Here is a 21417-nt window from a genome sequence, read left to right as displayed (position 1 = left end):
GATCATATCGGTTAAACTTGGAGTAAAAATGTTAAGTATCGTTTCCAATCCAAGTTTAACTTCTGAAGAGTAACTTGGATTAATAATGTTAAGCATAATTTGCAATCCAAGTTTAACTTCTGTAGAGCACATGGGTAGCTAGGTTAAGTTTTGTGCTTGTACAAATTTTTGTACAGGGGAAACAGAACGGAATCCAGGTGTAGCAACCAACAATTGGTATCAGAGCTAGGTTTATACCTCTGTGTGTCTGGTTTTCAGTTAAATTATGCACTTTCATACACATATTTAGGCGGGATAATAGTAGGATGTGCAAATAGATTAACTCTGTGGTTGCAGGCATCCTAGTTCCAATTATTATGGTCATATTATGTTTGTGTGTGATTGGGCCCTCGGACACGTCGAGGGCATTTTATGTGTGTGCATGATTGTAATTATTAAATACATCAGGAGTTGTATTAGTTATTAGGATTTTACATTCTGTTCGATCTAGATTACATGTACATTCCTTCATGGAATATATAATCGATAAATGTAAAATTTTATTTTTTGTCGCGGATTGTATCCTTGCAAGGCGTGGTGCTATTTGAGGACCTGAGGTACGGCGGAAAAAGGAAGAAAGATAGACGCGACGACATGACCCATTGGTGGCGGCTAGGGTTGGTGGCACATCGAGGACAGCTATGGATGAGGCCATAATAGTTGGAAAATTAATTTTCATATTTATTGTCTTTTATGCTGTGATGTGCTGTGTTTGTGTGCCTGTGTGCATGTTAAAATTCCTCGTTTCTAAATAACTAAGTGGAATAGGAATTAATTAAATTCCACGGTCTCCATTACTGGTTTGTAAGTGATGCATTCAAACTTGCGCGTTGATTCTGAGTGCCTTCCTCTACATCGGATGAGTTTATTTGTGGATCACTAGATTAAACTTCCTTAATGGATAATTATAGGAAATTATTTAGGAGCGTGTAATCTTCTCCATCTGAAGGGACACAATCCTATTTAATGGACTTAGTATCAAGTAATGGTATACACTTAGGCGCATTTAATAGTATCCTCCCCATCGAAGTCACTACTATTATTTGTGTGACCGAAGAAAAATCAACTATTAATTTTATTGTCATAAAGTTAGGTTGGCAAGATAATAAAATTAATGGGTAAAACCCCCTCTTACAAATATTCAAATTTGTATACGTCCACACTATCGTGGCATACAAAATTCATGGTGTTTGAGGTGTTGGTGAATTTAAATGATATTGTTTGAGGAATCAATATTATTTTAAATTCTAAAGTATTGACCAAATATTTTGTGATTCTTAGGATTTCAAATGGCCTTCAAACCTCCTGTTGTTATATTAGAGAATAGACTCACTAGTCCCAATTATAATGATTGGAAACAAAACTTAGACACTAAGGTGGACTATCCTCTAAAAAATGAGAACAATAAAAGTGTATCTTATTCATTAGTTATTGAAACATGTTTAGTGGTGTTATCTACCGGTACCTGGTGTGTAGATACGGGAGCCACTAATCATGTCTGCAATTCATTGCAGGGGTTCCAGGAAATCCGACAACTACATGAAGGGGAAATCACCGTTTACATGGGCAATGCTACGAAAGTGACAGATGTTGCAATGGGAGATGTTTATTTATCATTTGATAGGGATAAAACATTGATTTTGAGAAATTACCTTTATGTACCAAGTTTTAGAAAGAATTTGATTTTAGTTTCTAAAATTATGGATGGATATTCTATTTCTTTTGGTAAAGAAAATAGAGTAGTTATCTGTTCTGGTATGTTGGCTGACAATTTATATGCTCTAAATCCAATAACTCCCATGATATAACAAAATTAGTTTTAGGGATATGCTCTGGAAACGGCAGTGTACATTCTGAACTTGGTACATTCTAAGTCAGTACCCTTTACTCCCACAGAATTATGGAATGGTCGTAAGCCTAGTCTGAAACATATCCAGATCTAGGGTAGTCCAGCACATGTGCTGAAGGGAGACACTGATAAGTTGGAATCACGTACAGAAGTTCGCTTGTTTGTGGGTTATCCTAAAGGAATGAAAGGTGGTTTATTTTATAGTCCTAAAGATCATAAGGTCATTATTAGCACCAATGCTCAATTTTTAGAATAAGACTATGTAATGAACCACAAGCCCATGAGTAAAATTGTTCTTGGAGAAATTAGAGAAGGTACGTCTAATTTAATACCAACTGTACAAGATGAGATACCACAAGAAATTGAAACACATGTCACAAATGATGCACAATTACAAGTAGTGTCTCATCATAGTGAGAGGGCTGTTAGGCAACCTGATAGATTCATATTTTTGGGAGATTCTTCGGACTTGATCCCTGGTGAACATGAACCTGATCCCCGGATATATGATGAGGCACTCTAAGATAAAGATGCAGCATTTTGGCAAAGTGCAATGAACTCTGAAGTAGAATCTATGTATTCTAATCAGGTCTGGAAGCTTGTAGAGCCACCAAATGGTGTAAAAGTCATTGGATGTAAATGAGTCTACAAAAGAAAAAGATGGACAAACGGAAAGGTGGAAACCTTCAAAGCAAGACTTGTTGTAAAAGGGTATACTCAGAAAGAGGGAATCGATTATGAGAAAATCTTTTCGCTGGTAGCCATACTTAAGTCTATCCAGATTCTTTTATCTATTGCTACTCATATGGATTATGAGATTTGGAAAATGGATATCAAGATAGCTTTCCTTAATGGAAGTCTTGAAGAAAACATCCATATGAAGCAACCAGAGGGATTCATTACGACAGGCAAAGAGCATCTTGTATGTAAGCTTAACTGGTCTATTTATGGACTGAAGCAAGCTTCGTGATCTTGGAACATCCGGTTTAATGAAGTGATCCAGTCTTTTGGATTCATTCAATGTCCGGATGGGTCTTGTGTATACAAGAAGAGTGATGGAAACATGGTGGTATTTCTTGTACTATACGTAGATGACATTTTGCTCATTAGCAACAATGTCAAAGTGATTGTCAGACGTAAGGGTATGGTTGTCCAAGTGTTTTGATATGAAGTACTTGGGAGAATGTGGACATATTCTTGGGATCAAAGTAATAAGGGATCGCAAGAAAAGGATATTGTCCTTATCCCAAGCTTCATACATCAATAATATCCTTGCTCGTTTTAGTGTGCAAAACTCCAAGAAAGGTTTCTTACCTTTTTGGCATGGAGTACCTTTATCTAAAGAGATGTCTCCTAAAACATCAAAAGAAATAGAGGACATGAAGGAAGTTCCTTATACATCGGCTATAGGAAGCCTAATGTATGTGATGCTATGTACGAGACCAGATATCTGTTTTACCGTGGGCATGGTTAGCAGATATCAAAGTAACCCAGGATCGGGACATTGGACTGTCGTAAAAGCATATAAGGACTAAAGATTATATACTAGTTTCCAATGCAGATAATTTGCTCCCTATGGGTTACACAGATTCGGACTAAATGAGACAATAGTAAGTCGACCTCGGGGTTTTGTGTTTACTTTAACAGGTGGAGCCATAACAATGGAGAAGTGTTAAGCAGAAATATGTTTCGGACTCCACCATGGAAGCTGAGTATGTGGAAGCCTCTGAGGCAGCCATAGAAGTTGTATGGCTTAGAAACTTCATAATGGACTTAGATGTGATTCCTAGTTTACCCAACTATTACAATTTATTGTGATAATAGTGGTGTAGTAGCAAACTCGAAGGAACCATGAGTCAATAAGGCAAGTAAACACATAGAGCGCAAGTACCACCTAATACGAGGAGAGGTTGTTGATGCCAAGATTGCATCAGAAGATAACCTAGAAAATCCTTTCACTAAGGCCCTTCCGGCGAGAGCTTTTGATCGACATTTTGAGGGGATGGAAATCAGATGTATGCCAGCACATATGGCAACATAGTCTTTTAGTATAAGTGGGAGATTGTTAGGATGTATATTAAAAGCCTAGCTTTTGTATAAACATTTATTTTGAAATAAAAATCACAGTGGTCAAATATCTGTATTTAGTAAAATGTAGTTGTCCATTTAATTTATATTGTAGATAACATGGTGTGTGGTGTCACACAGAAAATCATGTTATCAGTTCCTTATAAATTATAAACAGTAGCTCACAACCAAGATGGATTAGGATAAACCATTGGAATGGTTATAGTGTAACGCCCGCCCTCCACTCCTGCCTAGTGAGGACGGGGTTACTTACTTTCTACTTTACATAGCGTACGTACAAATAGTTTTCTTCTTCATTTCTTTTTTTTTTCTTTTCAAAACAGCGGAAGTAATTGTTCATTTAAAACATAACTAATCATACCAATATGCTCAGCATGGTTATAAACTTAAGGAATCATAATCATCCATTCCTAACATGAGCGTAAATAAAAATAGTCATTCAAGTCATCAACATAAAATAAGCATAAGCAGGTCATTTATTTCTTTTAGCGAAGCCACCACCACACACATCTCTTGCCCCTCCTACTGCTCCTTTAGTTTATCCATCCTTTACCTTTATCTGTGGTACAAGGAAAGTAAGCTATGAGCACACAAGGCTCAGTAAGATCCTTTCCTACTCACAAAAACCGTACATATCATATAAAAGTAATCATATCAATATCATAGCATGAATGAAACTCATATCATGGCATAAATGGAAATCATAGCATGGCATAAATAACAATCATATCATGGCATAAGGTGAGCATCATATCTTGGCATAAACTTATCATATCAAGCATAAAGTAAACATCATATCATGACCTAAACTTATCATGGCATAAATGACATTCATATCATAATGTAAGGTAAGCATCATAACATATCATGTCATATCGTAAAAAAATAAGCATCATGACATATCATATCATCGTATGAAGAACATCCTATCATAGCATGTGAGTAAGCAACATATCATATCATTCCATATCATAAACATATATGCAAGATGTCCTTTAAATCATGGATGATGTCATGTGCAAGATGCTTTTCAAAACATGCTTCATGTCATGTGCCAATGTCTTAAAAACAATATCATATAGTACTTAAAAATAATCTCAACATAAGGGGGCCCGGCTTAGTACCACATACATACATAAATGCGCGCATCCTAAGTAGACCCAAGGTAGCTAGTCTTAAACCTACTAGGAAACTAGGCCCGTAGCTCGACCTAGGGGCACGTAAGGAGCCCACCCTTTACTAGGCCTGTTTCTTAGTCCATCGACCTAGGGGCGCATAAGGAGCCCACCCTTTTGGTACAAGCCATACAAAGTAAAATATTATGTCATATACATATCATATCATAGCATATCATGTTCATGTCATTCATAGCATATCATATACATGTCATTCATAACATATCATATTCATGTCATTCATACATATCATGTACATGTCATTCATAGCATATCATATTCATGTCATTCATACATATCATGTACATGTCATTCATAGCATATCATATTCATGTCATTCATACATATCATGTACATGTCATTCATAACTTTTCATAACATGGAGAGTGCTCTTAGTCCCACTTGATAGGGAAGCAACTCTTAGGCCTTTCACTTAGCTTGTCATAAAGAGTGCTCTTAGTCCCAACAATAGGGAAGCATCTCTTAGGCCTTTTCTTTTCATTTCATAAAGCATACATACTTGAACATTTTACATATCATAGAAGACATTTTTATGCATGATTCATAAGCATACATAAATGAACATTTAACATAACATGGAACACATAAGAATGCATGGAACATAAATTAGCATCTCTTAATTCATATCATGGCAAGGTGAAGCACCTAGAGAGTCATAATTGGGTCTCAATATCAACCTACTAAGGGTGGCCGAAATATGTAAAGGTCCACCTAGGTTGCAAGCAATCATAATAGCATATAAACCCTAAATCAATTTCATAACATTTATCCTAAGGAACATCATAAGCATATTAAAATTTTGGTTCTAAGCTTCCTAGGCCTAAACTTCATAATGGGGCCGAAACATGCAAGGCCTAGATCTAGGTTACAATAGCATATAAACATGTGAACCCTAAACAATTTTCATGACATTTATTCTAAGCAACAACATGAGCATATTGAATTTAGGTTTCAAGCTTCCTAGGTTTACAAACCATAGGTGGCCGAATGTCCTAAATGTGAAGCTAGGTTCTCAACCAAATACAAGCATAAGAATATCATGTTAATTCCATATTATATCATGGGGAAAAAAAAATATGAGCATGTTAGAGTTGAGTTTAAGCTTGCCTAAGCCCTAAAATCTATCTTGGCCGAAAGTTCTCAAGGTGAAAACCTAGTTCTAAACAACATGAAATCTTAAGTACATCAAGTTATCTTCATACCATATCATGAGGAAGATCATAAGCAAGTTAGATTTGTGTTTGAGCCTCATTAGGGTTTTTAATCCTTTCATGGCCGAAACCCCAGGGTAAGGTTCACCTAGTTCCAAACAACATACAAGCATGCAACATCAAGGAAACATTCATAACATATCATGAGAAAGATCATAAGCATGTTAGTTTGAGTTTTAAGCTTCTCTAGGGTTCTTATTCCTTCCATGGCCGAAACTCTTAAGGTAAGGTTCTCCTAGTTCCAAACAACATACAAACATGAAACCTCAAAGAAACATTCATAACATATCATGAGAAAGATCATAAGCATGTTAGTTTGAGTTTTAAGCTTCTCTAGGGTTCTTATTCCTTTCATGGCCGAAACTCTTAAGGTGAGGTTCTCCTAGTTCCAAACAACATACAAACATGAAACCTCAAAGAAACATTCATAACATATCATGAGAAAGATCATAAGCATGTTAGTTTTGAGGTTGAGCTTTCCTAGGGTTTTTAATCTCTTTATGGCCGAACCCTAAGGTGAGGATTCACTTAGTTCTAAGCAACAAACAATCATGAAATATCAAGGAATTATTCATACCATATCATGAGAGAAACCCTAAGCATGTTGGTTTTGGTTTTAAGCTTTCATAAGTCTTACAACTCATCATGGACGAAAGTTTCAAGGGAAACCCTAGGTTTTTATGCCATCTATACTTGAAGAAAAACCACATAACAACTTATACCACAGGTGAGGGGATACTTACATCCTCTTTCTTGGTCTTTTCTTAAGATAAAGATACCCTTGAGAAGAAGAAGAAGAAGAAGAAGCTCCTCCTTCTAGTATTTCCTTCGCTTCTCTTGCTTGTAAGAAGTAGGTCTTGAGGCTTTCTTCTTGAGGTTTAGTTTTCCTTAGGAAGAAAACTAAGATTGGGTTTCGAAAATTTGGGAGAGGGGAGGCTCTAGGTTCGGCAATGGTGAGGAAAGGAAGAAGAAAATAAAATCCCTTTCCCTTTTTCTCTCTTATGCTAAGTGGGAGGAAGAAGCAAAAATAAATTTTTGCCTTCCCTTTCTCATTAACTCCTTCCTAATTATCCTTAATGAGGCAAGGTGTCCCCATTCATCCCCTTAATTCCTCTCATCTCATTCCCTCATGCATCTCCACGAAAATGGAAGAGAAGGAGGAAGGAAAAGACAACTTGTCTTTTGCTAGTTTTCTTCTTAATCATGAGAAGGAGGAAGAAAGCTACTTGATGTTTTCTTGCTTCCTTCTCTTAATCATATTTTTACCTTTATCTACAATTTTCATTCTCTATTCAACAATAATTTATGATGGCCTAGTGGTCAATCCATAATCCTTAGTTTAAAGAGGTTCAAGGTTCAATCCTTGACCAATTCCTTTTCTTTTATATATATTTTTAGCTCTATCTTTTCTTTTTATTCTAAGAGAAAATCTCCACATACTTAGCTTAATAAATTCGTGGGTGTTACATATAGTGTAATTTGGTACTAGTTTATCTTGACTATAAAATTATACTAGTACACTATGTGTGTATTGAGCAAGACCATTTGAGGTTGTTCTTTTTATACTGACTGCATAAAAGAGCAGGATCTATGTTATTATGGAAATGTGTGCTCTTAATCTCGATATAATAACAAGCACATATACTTAGTATTTATTTCTTTAATTTATCAATGGATGAGATTTATTCAGTTGGATCAATAGGCCCGATAAGTTGGGAAATAATATTATTTATATAGTGTGTTGTTGATTATAGAAGGAACTGTGTCCTAATTATCTAGGTTGATGATGTCCCCTTGAGGAGCTCATAAGGATTGTCATGTAAACCCTGTAGGTAGATTTAGTCCGGCATAACAATAAAGTTGAGTGGTACTACTCTTGGAGCTAGATATTAATTAAGTGAGTTGTCAGTAACTCATTTAATTAGTGGACATTCGATATCTTAAACACAAGGAGATTAACGCACTCATGATAAGAAGGAGCCCATAATGTAATTTGGGATTGGTGTGGTAGCTCAATTATAACTCTTTAGTGGTATGAGTTATTATTGATGAACTTGAGTTGGGTGTTCGGGGCGAACACAAGAAGCTCAAGCTCATCGGGAGACCAAAACCAATTTCTCCTCTCGGTCCCTGTTATAGCCTCTATAAAGCCTTGTATCCACCAAGTCCACTTCTTACTCAAGTAATGAGTCAGCCACATCCTTGCTTGGAGCAAAGGGGGTCGGCCAAGCATTAGCTTGGAGCCCAAGAGGTGGTCGGCCAAGCCATGCTTGGTGTCCAAGCATGGGGCCGGCCACACCATTAGTACTAAAGGGAGATTTTATTTTTTGTTAAAATCTTTCCTTTTGTAGCCATTCATGAAGGGATTTAAAAAAGAAATTTTAATTTTAAAATTTTCTTTTATAGCCATCCTCATGGTTTTAAAAGAGAGTTTTAAAATTTTAAAATCTTTCCTTTTATAGCTATCTACAAAAGATTAAAGAAAGATTTTAGTTTTGTTAAAATCTTTCCTTATTTGCAGTTATCTATAATGTTTAAAAGAGAGATTTTAATTTTTGATAAAACTTTTCCTTTTTGTAATCATGATTTAAAAAGATAAGTTTTAATTAATCTTTCCTTTTTGTAGTTGTCTACATGTTTTAAAAGAAATAGATTAATTTTAAAACTTTATTTTATTACCATATACAATAGGAAATTTAGAAAAGAGAGATTTTAATTGTTGTTAAAATTTCCTTTTTAATGGAAGGCCACAAAAAAGGAAGTTTTAATTATGTTTAAAACTTTCCTTTTTTGCCATGACCCAGGATTATAAAAGAGAAGGAGAGGGTGCCTCATAAACAATACACATAACCTTAAGCCTTCTTTCTTTTCCTTGGTGTGGTCGGCCCCTTCCCTTCTCCCTTTCTCTTAGGTCGACACCCCACTTATCTCCACTTTTTCTTCCTTAGGGCCGGTGGTATCAAGGATTGAAAAGTCCTTGTGGCCGGTTGCTTGGAGAGGAAGAAGAAGAAGAGGAGAAGCACTTGGTGGCCGGTTGCTTGGAGGAGAAGAAGAGGAAGAAAGTTTCCTATTTTGGCATCCCTTGGTGGCTCGAGAGTCTTGGAGGAGAAGTGGTTCAGGTGGATTCCATCTTGGTAGATCAGTTCCCACACAACGTCCAAGAGGAGGAGAGAAATACAACAGAAGATCAAGAGGTCTTTAGATACAAAGAAATATATAACTAATTAATGGTTTCCGCTTCGAATTAATTAGTTAGTTTTCTTTGCATAGATTCTGAAACATCAACACAAGAGGTTAGGTTTCGATTTCGTGCTATCAATTTTGTATTTCAATTTTTCTTTTCGATCTTGTGTTTCTATTGTGGTCTCTGTAATTAAACCTAGGGTTAATGTAAGAAGTTAAATATCCAATTTCTTTGAAAGGCTTTATCTAGGAAGTGGTGGATGATCCCATAACCAAGAAGGCCTAGTGCCTCGCCATGTTTAACCTGGAAGTCAATCTTTGAAATAGATATTTAATCAACTTCTGTAATATGGTTTAACTTAGGAAGATCACATCGGTTAAACTTGGAGTAAAAATGTTAAGTATCGTTTCCAATCCAAGTTTAACTTCTGAAGAGTAACTTGGATTAATAATGTTAAGCATCGTTTGCAATCCAAGTTTAACTTCAGTAGAGCACATGGGTAGCTAGGTTAAGTTCTGTGCTTGTACAAATTTTTGTATAGGGGAAACAGAACGGAATCCAGGTGTAGCAACCAACAGTATGCAAATTTGATGATAGCCAGACTTCAAATCAATTTAAGAGAAAATACAAGATCAAATGTAGTTCATCTAGCATATCATCTAATCTAGGAATAGGATGATGATATTTTACCATAATCTTGTTGATAGCCTTACAATCAACACACATTCTCCAAGTTTCATCCTTCTTGCGCGACTGTGCACGCACAAGACATCAACGTCATTTTTTTATTAATTTTTTATTTTTTATTTTTTATTTTAATATTAAATTAAAAAAAAATAACATTTCCGCCTATAGATCCCAAATATATTAATATATCTCATAAACACATTACTATACTCTATAAACACTTAAATTTTTTTCATTTTAATTTTTTTTTAACTGAATACTATAACGCAATTAGAAAGTCTAAACCCTAGAGGTAAAATCTTAAAAAAATTTAACTTGAACACTATAACCCAATTGGGAAGCGTAAACCCTAGGATACATCTAATTTTTTTTTTTTAACTAAACACTATAATCCAATTAGGAAGTCTAAACCCTAAAGATATGTCTAAATTTTTTTTCATTTGTAATTAGATTATAGTGTTCAAACTTTTATATATATATAATTGACAGCTTATACACATTTTTAATGAGAAAATGTAATACTTTCTTTAATATTTGTATTTCCTTATTTAGTATATAAATGATATAAATGGCCTTGTAATTACACTACCTTGCAAAAATAAGCAACCAAGCAAGAGACAGCTACTAATTACTTGGCGATGATGATTTTGGTTCTTGTTAGTCTTTTCTTTGAACAAATGTAAGTCAATATAATTTGATGCATGTTTAGATAATTTACAGGTGCATATCTTCAGCGGCATTGATCTTATATTTTATTACTTATTTTGCACATATAGCTCGCGATATCACAACTATGAAATATAAGGAAATGGATCATGCAATGATAGAAGTTTATAATTGTGCCAATTCGACATACCCAGGTGGTTTTACTTGCTTCTGCTGTTCAATCATGATACCAAGTAAGTGTTGGGACACAATCAACTTGTGTGTCAAAATTGTCCTCAACGAGATCCTGAATGTCCTCAGTCTTTAGATTAGCGTGCATACATGAACAAACACAAATAAATCAGATTTGGGATACCATATTATTAAAATTGTAGAATAAAGTTATATATGATTTAGATTTAAATTTCAATGTTCTGAGTGTTATATATATATATATATATATATATATATATATATATATATATATGATATCCTGCGCGTCTACACAGTGTACGACAGCGCGCACGCGCAGGATATCAGTGATTTTAGTTTTTTTTTAATTCTTTTTTAATTTTTGAATTAAAAAAAATTAAAAAAATATTTTTTAAAAATTTTATTTTTAGGGTTCAGATTTTGGGTTATAGTATCAAAGTTATTTTTTTTTTAGATTTTATCTTTGGTGTTCAGACTTATCTTTGGGGTTCAGACTTCCGAATTAAATTATAGTGTTTGGTTTTTTAAAAAAATTAAAATAAAATTAATTTAAATATTTATTGAGTATTATAATATGTTAAGGGGATATATTAATGTATTAAGAATTTATATAAGGAAATGTTAATTTTTTTAATTAATTTTTTTAATTTAAAATATTAAAAATAAAATTAAAAAAACAAAGGATCTCCTGCGCCATGCGCACAGTCGACAGTCGTGCACTGTGCACGTCGCGCAGGAGATCAGTAGTCTATTTTTTTTTATATTTTAAATTTAAAAAATCAATTAAAAAAATTAACATTTGTTTATATAAATTCTTAATACATTAATATATTCCCTTAACATATTACAATACTCAATCAATACTTAAATTAATTTTATTTTAATTTTTTTTTTAAAACCAAACATTATAATTTTATTCGGAAGTCTGAACCCCAAAGATAAAATCTAAAAAAAATAACTTTGATACTATAACTCAAAGTCTGAACCCTAGAAATAAAATTTTTAAAAAATATTTTTTTTTTATTTTTTTTTAATTCAAAAATTAAAAAAAAAACTAAAATCACTGATATCCTGCACGTTTATATATATATATATATATATATATATATATATATATATATATATATATATATATATATATATATATATATATATAACCGTGATATCCTGTGCGACGCGCACAGTGCACGATTGTGCGCGTCGCGCAGGATATCAACAGGTTTGTTTTTTTTTTCATTTTTTGATTTTTTTAATATTTAAATTAAAAAAATCAATTAAAAAAATTAATATTTCTTTATATAAATTTCTAATACATTAATATATCCCCTCAACATATTATAATACTCAATAAATACTTAAATTAATTTTATTTTATTTTTTTTAAACCAAACACTATAATCTAATTGGAAAGCCTGAACCCCAGAGATAAAATCTAAAAAAAAATAGCTTTATACTATAACCCAAAGCCTAAACCCTAGAGGTAAAATCTAAAAAAAAAAATAGCTTTGATACTATAACCCAAAGCATGAACTCTAAAGGTAAAATCTAAAAAAAAAATAGCTTTGATACTATAACCCAAAGCATGAACCTTAAATAGCTTTGATACTCTAACCCAAAGTCTAAACCGTAGAGGTTAAATCTAAAAAAAAAATAACTTTGATACTATAACCCAAAACCTGAACCCTAAAAATAAAATTTTTTAAAAATAATTTAATTATTTATTTTAATTCAAAATTTTAAAAAAAAAAGTTAAATAAAAAAACTAAAACCTGATATCCTGCGCGCCCGCACAGTGTATATATATATATACTAAAAGCTCATTACAAGTTATATATATATATATATATATATATATATATATATACTAAAAGCTCATTACAAGTAGAGCTGTCAGACAGGTCAATCCATGGTGAGGTGGGTCGGTTCGTGGCGGACCGACCATTTGGCGAGGCGGGGTGGGCCGACCCGTCAACTTGGCAGGTTAGGAAATTTCCAACCCAATCCCATTTAAGGCGGATTGCAGATTTGGCGGGCTAATCCGTGGACCCATCAAAATTTTTTTAAAAAATAAAAAAATATTTACTATCTTCAACGTTTTACTTCGGAATAGTTTCATCAATTAAATGTATACATAAACATGTATTTTAAATATAAATGGACATAAACTAATACTTATATTAGATGAAAATACTATTTTTATTTCAAAATTATAATAAAGAAAGATAATAAATTACCATAAAACTTAGATTAGATGTGTTTCTCAACCCACGGATCAACCCAAGCTCGTCGCGGGCCGACCCGCGCGAGTCGCGGGCATAGGCGGGTCGGCCCACGGTGGGCTTAGATTGATAAAATTCTAACCAAACCTATTTAAATTATTTGATAGGGTGGATTAACCCGACGAGCTCAACCTAAATTGAGAGCTATAATTACAAGCCCTACAAAAGTAAGAGTAAAACTTGAAAATAAAACAAAACTGATAAGAAGAAAAAAAAAAAGAAAATTTTGACAATTACAGTTTAAGATTACTCTTCAAAATAACTATTTTGACTGTTCATATATAATTACTATCTTTAATTGTTGTTCACTTTTGACACTTCATACTTGCTATTCACAAACTCTATTAGACTATTCACAAATCCTAAAATTTCTTAAAAATATAACTTTGACACAAAGTACCTAAAAATCACAAAACTTCAACACCAACACATAAAAATCCAGTATATATATATATATATATATATATATATATATATATATATATATATATATATATATATATTTGTTCTGCCGCATATCTTGTGAACATCTTAAATTTTTTTTTCGATTTAAAGATTTTTTTATGTTTAATATTATAATTTAACCCCTAAACCTTAAAGATGAAATCTTATTAACATAATCGAGAGTAAAAAAAAATAAACAAAAAAGAGAAATTAAAAATAAAAAACACACAAAATGCTTATGGATATATATATAAAGGGTAACATTTTTTTTCTTTATTTTTTTAGTGCTTAGGTTTTAAGCTAAAGAATTTTTTTGAAAAATTACACATGGTTCTCACAAGGTGTGCACCATAAAGTAAGTGTGTGTATATATATACTGCAATTGTATTTAATGTTGTGTTACCCTTGGGCTACAAGCTCAAGTAATTTTCCAAGCACTCACAGTTTGAATACCAACTATAATACTGTGAGGTATTTTTTTCCTAGTGGGATGAAAAATCTAGAATATTAACTATTGAATGAGGAGTCGCTTGTGGTTCCGAATTTATCCTAGCGGTTGGTAAGAAAGTTCCATGAGGCTAGACTGGTCACCTCTAGGATTAATCAAATTGTAAAACTAGACCGATCACCTCTAGGCAGGGGAGGATTTACATGAGTACAAGGGCCATAACCCTCCTAGTCCACTCATAAATCCTTCCTTGATCATGTGTTCACGTCAATTCAATCTTGTTTTCTTTGTTTATGACTTCTCGATTGGTGCAATCAACCCCTAGTCAAGGTTGATCATGATGACCAATTGCTCGAGTTGACTTGAGTTAGGGTTTCAATATTTGATCAATATGTTAGTTAGTTGAGATGTCAAGGTTGATTGGATAGTTGATAGTTGATAAATATGTTAAGTTAATTGAGTGAAAAGTCACATAGATCAATGTTTACTAAATACTTAATAAGTTATAAAAAGTACAACTAGTTCACAGTTGATTGGATACTTGGCGAACGAAAGTCCAACATGGAGTCGGCACAAGACCAAAAGTCAAAGTGGGTCATGGCTGATCGAACATTTAATGATTGGATGTCCAATAAGTAATTGGCAAGAAAAAAGTCTAAGTGGGTCACCGGTCACGATTGACCAAACACTTGGTGGTTGAAAGTCCAAAATGGAGTTGACACGAGATGGAAAGTCCAAGTGTGCCAAGGTTAACTGGACACTTAGTGATTGAAAGTCCAATAGAATCTTAACACGAGAAGGAAAATCCAAGTGGGTCATGGACGACTAGACACATGGCATGAGATAAAAAGTCCAAGTGGATCATGGAAGACTGAACACTTTTTGATGAATGAAGTCTTGGCAGGTCAAGGTTAACTAGATGTTGGGCAAAAGGAAGTCCTGGTAGATTAATGTCAACTGGATACCAAGCAGAATAAACTTCCGAAGGTCTTAACTTTTGACTCGGATATCAAAATAAGACGATTTTTTATATGAAACAGAGTGTTGGATCGAAAGCACTAGAGGGGAATAGCACAGCCAAGTTTTTTACTTAATTCAGAGTCTATAGCGACTCCTACTCTAAGGCCTACACTTGAGAGTACTTTCATTCGACAATTCACTATCAATTCAAATAAGTACAAGTAGAGAATTACAATATTTAAAGAATAGTATATCGACAACTACAAATTTGAAGATTCATGCTTTTGGTCATCGGAGCAGTGTTTCGGCATCGTAGAGTCATTTCCAAAGTAGAGCGCAAGAGAGAAAGTTGTTCGAATTAATATAATCAAGTTGTTGGTCGAATCTTCCTTTAATAGCCCTCTCTGGGTGGTTGGACTTGTCCTCAGACACCCCCATAGGTCTGACGTGACGTGCTCTCGTCAAAACTTTATCCGACAAGCTTTATCCATCTCCGGGCGCTAGAACCCTTCCAAGAGCCTAGACTGTGACGTGTGGTAGCCAACCAGCATGCACCACCTCAGCTCCCAAGGTTGCCTAGATTCTACCCACTCCAGGCGCCTGGACCAAGTCCGGACACCTAGACATCCAAGCGACTGAACCCAATCTAGGCGCCTGGATTACCTTTTTCTATCGTTTGATTTTCTACAATATAGAGTTAGTCTAATAAGTAATAATATGTAAAGTAGAGTAATATTTGACAGTCTCTGGACTATCCGGCCCTGACTTTGAGTTTCGTTAAAACTCTAGGTCAGACTGACACCTACTGTTCCCTCTACGGGGAACACGTCCTCACATACTTCTCTTAGGAGAGTTTACTTTTTGTCAAATCAGTCCTTTAGACCATTTAGACTTTTGCTCAGCATTCGAGACTTCAGGACTTTTCGCTGGATGTCCAATCCCCAACCCGTCTAGTCTTCTGCTTGGTGTCCGTGATCTCCCGGACTTCCACCTAGTGTCCTCGACCCTAGGATTTTTGCCCGACGTCCTCGACCTACCAAGACTTCACCTAGTTCCATGGACCAGGACTTTCTTACTTAGCCATAACTAGGACTTTCCACCTGCCTAGTGTCCACTAGGACTTCTATGCCTAGCCTCAACTAAGACTTTCACCTTGTTTAAGATCACTTAAGACTTTCCTGCATATTCAGTCAAACTTGTTAGAACAACAATAAACCTTAACTTTAAACCCTTTGTCATTATCAAAACTTAGGTCGATCATCTGATGCTCCTTACACCAACATAGAGATCATTCAAAGATCTATATAAAACTAGGTCATTAGTCAACTGATGGGTTTGATCATTCAACTAGTAGCTTTAGGAACCGAACAGAAGCATATCAATTCGATTGGGAAACTCGACTAATGGAGTAAATCAGTTGGCTGATATGGTTAAATAGGTCAAACAAAAAGAATCATTGTGTAGGTTTCAACAGTCAAATTCATCAGATCAATCAAACGATAGATAAAATCAGCCAACTGATAGGTAGAAATTAGCCTGTGCAGCAACCTTTAAAAGGTGATTTCGAAGAGGTTTGAAGGTGTCGATTCTTAGGTTAGAGGTGAAGTGTTGCAGCATTTCCAATCTTCAAGAGGCATTCTAAAGCAATAAAGAAACAAGGAAAACAAAGTGTTCATTGTAAAGTTGTTTTACTCTTCAATTGTATTTCTATTTTATATTTGCTTATTGTGTTCTTGTAACAAGGTGTAAGAGGCTTGTCCATCTCTGGAAGGTTTTCGAAAAGGAGAAGTTCATAGTGGCGGGAGATAACTAGAGGTAGGCCTTGGATTAGTTGCCTAAGAGGTGGATACTAAGTAAAATCCTAGAGTTATGCATGTGGAGTCAACTTTGAATCAAGTTTTCTATTGCATTTTCAAACGATGAGCACAAGAACGAGACAGAGTAATTGGAGCTATTCACCCCCTCCCCTCTAACTCGTACGAGTCCTAACTGTAAAATACCGGAAAAATGAGCAATAATGATAAGGGAATTTTCTGGAATTTTTAGAAATTTTTCTGGAATTTTTCATTGATCGTATGAGCGAGTTTACGGGGATAAAAATGGGGCTCAAGAAAGCCTATTTAGACTACCCCATTTAAGCGAGGAAAAGTTGAATTTATTTATTTCCTTACTTTTCTTTTTTCTTTGTTTTTCGCCAAAACATTCTTCCTTTCCCCGCGCGCCCAACACCGCCGAACCCAAGCCCTAACCGGTGCCGCGGCAGTTCCTGCTCCCGATCCTTTTCTCTCCTTTTTCTTCTTCTCCTCTCCTTCCTCCCCGGAGCCTGCCCAAGCGCCGGCGAGTGCGAGCCACTGCTGGTCAAGTCGTCGGCTGTGCCCTAGTTTCCTTGTCGACGGTGCCGACGCCCACAGAAGTTTCCTCTCCTCTGCCGACAGCCGCCCTCACGGAGTGATCCCGACGCCGCCGTCTTGCACCGAGCATCAGTGTCGCTGGCTACTCCTCCGAGGAGTGCCCTAGGTGCCGACGCCGCACCTCTCTTCCTCTTATCCTTTCGGCATCCGAGCCCTAGCACCGCCGCCGACCCAACTCCTCTCATCTTGCTGCCGACCAAAGCCCTGAGCAGTGCCGATCAAGCCAACTCTCCTTTCCTCTTCCCTAGCGACAGCAGACGGCCGCCCCTCTCTGCCGACCTCACGCCTCGGCACTGGTTGCTGACCACCAGGTGCTGCGTGCCACAGATGGGCCTAGTAGTGCCCTAGTCCTCCACCGCCGCAGCCACCTAGCCTCACTGTGTCGCCTCTCCTCTGCCTCTGCCGGTTTCCTGATCATTCCCCCTGGCTGACGCGTGAGCACGGGGTCGTTTAGCAGTGATCTTGGAGGAAGAAGATTTAGGTAAGGTATGTTAGGTATTTGGATTTTGATTTGGGGTCTTGCGCTGAACGGATTTGGCTGATCACTATGGTGGTGAATGTTTTCCTGTAGCATCGTTTGATCTCCGGCAACAGGTAGATTCCAGCAGCAAACGACCCTACTTCAAACAGTGATTCATCAGGTGAGTTTAGAAATGGTCCCATTTTTACATTGAATTTCATTAGTAGTGATAGATGGTACCAGTGGATTAATTTATATTAGCTAGATAAATGAGCATGTTGGGTCCTATTTGGATAAGTTAATTGATGACCTAATTAGGGTTTTTTCCCTAATTTAGGGTAGTGATTTTATTTAGCCATTAATGAGAATGTAGCTAAATAATATATATATATATATATATATGTTGGTTATTACAAGACTTTGACGCGGACGAGCACTTCGACACAGAGGTCATTTAGCTCGATCTATATTGGCGGCGGGTACTTTTGACTTTATGTCTTTGATATGCATAGTAGTGAATTTAACAAGTAGCAATAATTATGTTCTCTTATTTGTTTCGGTTAATCACTACCCGATACTCATTACATGATTGATTGATTGCTTGTTTTGCATCTCATGTATTTCTTACCTGCTTATACATGTTTATAGGGGTAGTGATATACCATGCTTCACCATGTTCAGGACCTAGGTTTTATACCTTCAGTGTACCTTTGATTTGATTCGTTGACCTATGGTGCACTTTTATATATATATGGATTAGCTCAGGATATTTTGTAGTTAGTGTCATGCACCATTTGCATGATTGCATGCTGTGCGATAGTCCGCTCCATTATTGTTGAGCACATCGCCAGTTACATGGATCTGCACACACCACAACTCATGGGTTAGTGGTCGATTCAGGCAGTGTGTGTTGCAATGGGGACTTTGTTTGGCTCCGTTGGTCCGCTTATGGGTAGCGTGATGCAACGTGTTAACCGGTAGGGATTCCTCCCCGTCATCGTGTACCGGGAGTTGAGAGCATTGCGCTCCCCCATTTATGATTTGGGGTAGGAGGATACGTGTACTCCAACAGCATCCCGTCCACTCGGTCACTCATCAGGAGCAGTGACGACAGAGTGCACGGTTGTCACAGCCCTACCCACTCGGCCTCACTATTGTGTGTGAGATGATCGACTGGCGTCAGGGGTGACTAGGACGCATCATTGACATCATATGCATGATGCATTTATTCCTTGTGTTTGTGCTTGCTGCATTTATATGTTATTTATTGTTTGGACGCCTATGTTTGACATGCATACAGGATTTCTATGCCACTCGGACTGTTTGTCCTTATACTCAGGTCCTGGTTAGTACAATTTTTATCCTGTTTACTTCAGTTGCATTTCATCCTTTTATATCAGGAGACTGTACGCATGATTAGTGCTAGATGTTATTTCCCTACTTTGCATGTCAGTTGTACCTGCTGAGTGTTGGACTCACCCCGCCTCCATTATTGTTATTTTTCAGGTTGATGCTGTCAGGAGAGAGTTCCAGTTGCTGGTCCCCTGCAGACCATGAGGATTTATTGACCTTTTAGTTTTTCTTCTTATTTGACTATGTTTAGAATTGGTTTATTTTGATACTTGGATAATGTATGGATTGTATTTGTCGATGGATTTTTATTCGATATGTTTTACTACATACCTGCCTGGATGGCAGAAGAGGTGAGTTTGTCGGATTTGTGTTTTATGAGTGTAGTGGAGTAGGAAAAATCGGATTTGAGCTTTATGGGTGTAGTGGAGTAGGGTTGTTTTCGAGTCATCTTATTACTGCTCTGTTTGTCTACTATTAAACTGCGTGGGTGATTGTTTATTTATTATTATTATTCCAGCCGCATGTGGCTGAGGTTTATGGATATGTAGAAAGTTTCAGATTGTCCACCGTACAGGGGAGATGTTGTCGAAATTTCTTCGGACAGGGACTCCTCCGGGGCGTGACAATTTATTTGGTATCAGAGCCAAGTTTTGTGATTCTTTGTTTATGTATTTTGGATAACCTGATACCAATATATTATTGGTATCAGAGCGCCAAGGTTGTCGATACTTGTTTGATTTTCGTATTACGGATTTTCGAGATTTAGCTGATACCAATTTATTGGTATCAGAGTGGGTTATGATACCTGCTTTTGGTATTCTAGATTTTTGGGTTAACCCAAGTTTGTGAGTCAAACTGGGTAGTTATTTTGGATTTCACGAATTTTCCATTATGTATATGTTATAGACTCCGTTTCGGATTTATATGGATTTCCGGTGATTTCCATGTTCGGAATTTTGAGGTCAAAAGTTGGGGACTGGACAGCGATGGAACATTTCCAGACGACATATAGGTATGATGTTTAATTTTATAGTTTATGACATGTATTAGCATTTTTTATTTAGTACTTGTCTGGTTGTTGTAGCACATATTTCATGTGATGGGTTAGCCATTGAGCATGGTTAACCTTAATAGAGATCAAGGATTATAGTCTCTGGTGATTTTTCATATCATACCATCAGTAGTTTTAGCTTCTGTTACTACTAGTAGGAGATGGAGGCACATACCAACCTCTGCTATTGTTAGCTGGCTAATGGATGATACCTACATATTCCTGTGGATTTAGCCAGTAGAGTTTTTATACTCATATCTTTTGGATATTAGGGTACCTGATACAATGAAAATTAGTCATTGGGGAGTTATCATGTTTGATCATTGTTGAGAATGGTTGGAGGTTGAGGGATATTGTGAGATCAGATATTGTGATATGCTGATTTCTAATGATTTATGAGAGTAAATGTTATGTGGTTGTCTGATGATCTATTACTAGATATTTGTTTTGATGATCTATTATTTGGGTTGTCGTTGATGGTGACATAGTGAGTGTCATGTATGATATTAACAGGTTTGATGATTATAGTTGGTGATCAGATTATAAATTGGGTGCTAGAGAGTTTACGGTTGAGTGTGCCTATGAGATTTTAATAAATTTGGTTAGTTGTGGTTAGTTAACAGGATGATAAAATTGATATTTGCTTCCTCTGATATTGGACTATATGGATAAATAATGATTTGATGTTTTGAATGCTAACTTGCTCTCATGGGGAGTAGAGACTTATTCATCTGATATTATGTGGGCTGATATTTTTTAGGATAAAAATGAGAGTGTATTGATGTTCTTGAATTCTGACTTTATCTTTTGGGTCGTACACATTTATACATATGATTATTGTGGGTTTCTAGTAGATTATACCCGAGTGGTTAGGCATACATATCTGATTGTTTATTAGA

The 21417-nt window shown here is 35.8% G+C and overlaps 1 long non-coding RNA gene across 2 annotated transcripts; it reads left to right on the top strand.

The window, feature by feature from the left end:
* Window positions 1-17433: 17433 nt before the first annotated feature.
* Window positions 17434-19680, top strand: LOC121990343. Of its 2 annotated transcripts, none has more exons than XR_006114559.1 (3): window positions 17434-18140; window positions 18226-18295; window positions 19621-19680. It is a non-coding gene; the product is annotated as an uncharacterized LOC121990343 (long non-coding RNA). The 2 variants fall into 2 exon arrangements; XR_006114558.1 differs by having other exon boundaries at window positions 17434-18135; window positions 19621-19679.
* The last annotated feature ends 1737 nt before the right edge of the window (window positions 19681-21417 follow it).

Source organism: Zingiber officinale, chromosome 6B, assembly GCF_018446385.1.
Source record: "Zingiber officinale cultivar Zhangliang chromosome 6B, Zo_v1.1, whole genome shotgun sequence".
Lineage (NCBI taxonomy): Eukaryota > Viridiplantae > Streptophyta > Magnoliopsida > Zingiberales > Zingiberaceae > Zingiber > Zingiber officinale.
Note: the sequence above shows the minus strand (reverse complement) of the source record. Positions and strands in the feature narration are given on the sequence as shown.